The sequence below is a fragment of the Corvus brachyrhynchos genome, unplaced genomic scaffold, assembly GCF_000691975.1.
Source record: "Corvus brachyrhynchos isolate BGI_N302 unplaced genomic scaffold, ASM69197v1 scaffold543, whole genome shotgun sequence".
Classification (NCBI taxonomy): domain Eukaryota; kingdom Metazoa; phylum Chordata; class Aves; order Passeriformes; family Corvidae; genus Corvus; species Corvus brachyrhynchos.
The window spans coordinates 116,912-117,431 of record NW_008237236.1 but is presented as its reverse complement, the minus strand read 5'-3'; positions in this window follow the sequence as shown (position 1 = coordinate 117,431).

Genomic DNA, 520 nt, shown 5'->3' with positions numbered 1-520 from the left:
CCAGAGAGCATGAACTCGGGAGAGAATCGGGAGAGCAACGAGCCTGAGTTTATTCGGATCTGGAGGCGCTCGGGGGGTCCAGGGATGCTCCAGGGACGCTCCGGGCTGGAATGGCAGGGGGCTGATCCCGAAATCCCAAACCTGCCCTGGCCGCAGGGGACCGGAGGGGAGGAAGAGGAGGAAGAGGAGGAAAAAGAGAAGCAGGAGGAAGAGGAGGAGGAAGAGGAGGAAGAGGAGGAAGAGGAGGAAGAAGAGGAAGAAGAGGGAGGAGGAAGAGGGGGCCAGGCCAGGGGCAGCTCCAGAACGGAATCCCTGAGGAAGAGCGAGAAGAGGAAGATGAAGACAAGGAAGAGGAGGAAGAGGAGGAAATGGAGGGAGAGGAGGAAAAAGAAGAGGAAGAGGAGGAAAAGAGGAGGAAGAAGACGAGGAAGAGGAGGAAAGGAGGAGGAAGGCCACACCCGCAGAGCCAGAGCTGGGACATTCCCAGAGCAGCTCCCGAGGAAGAGGAGGAGGAGGAGGA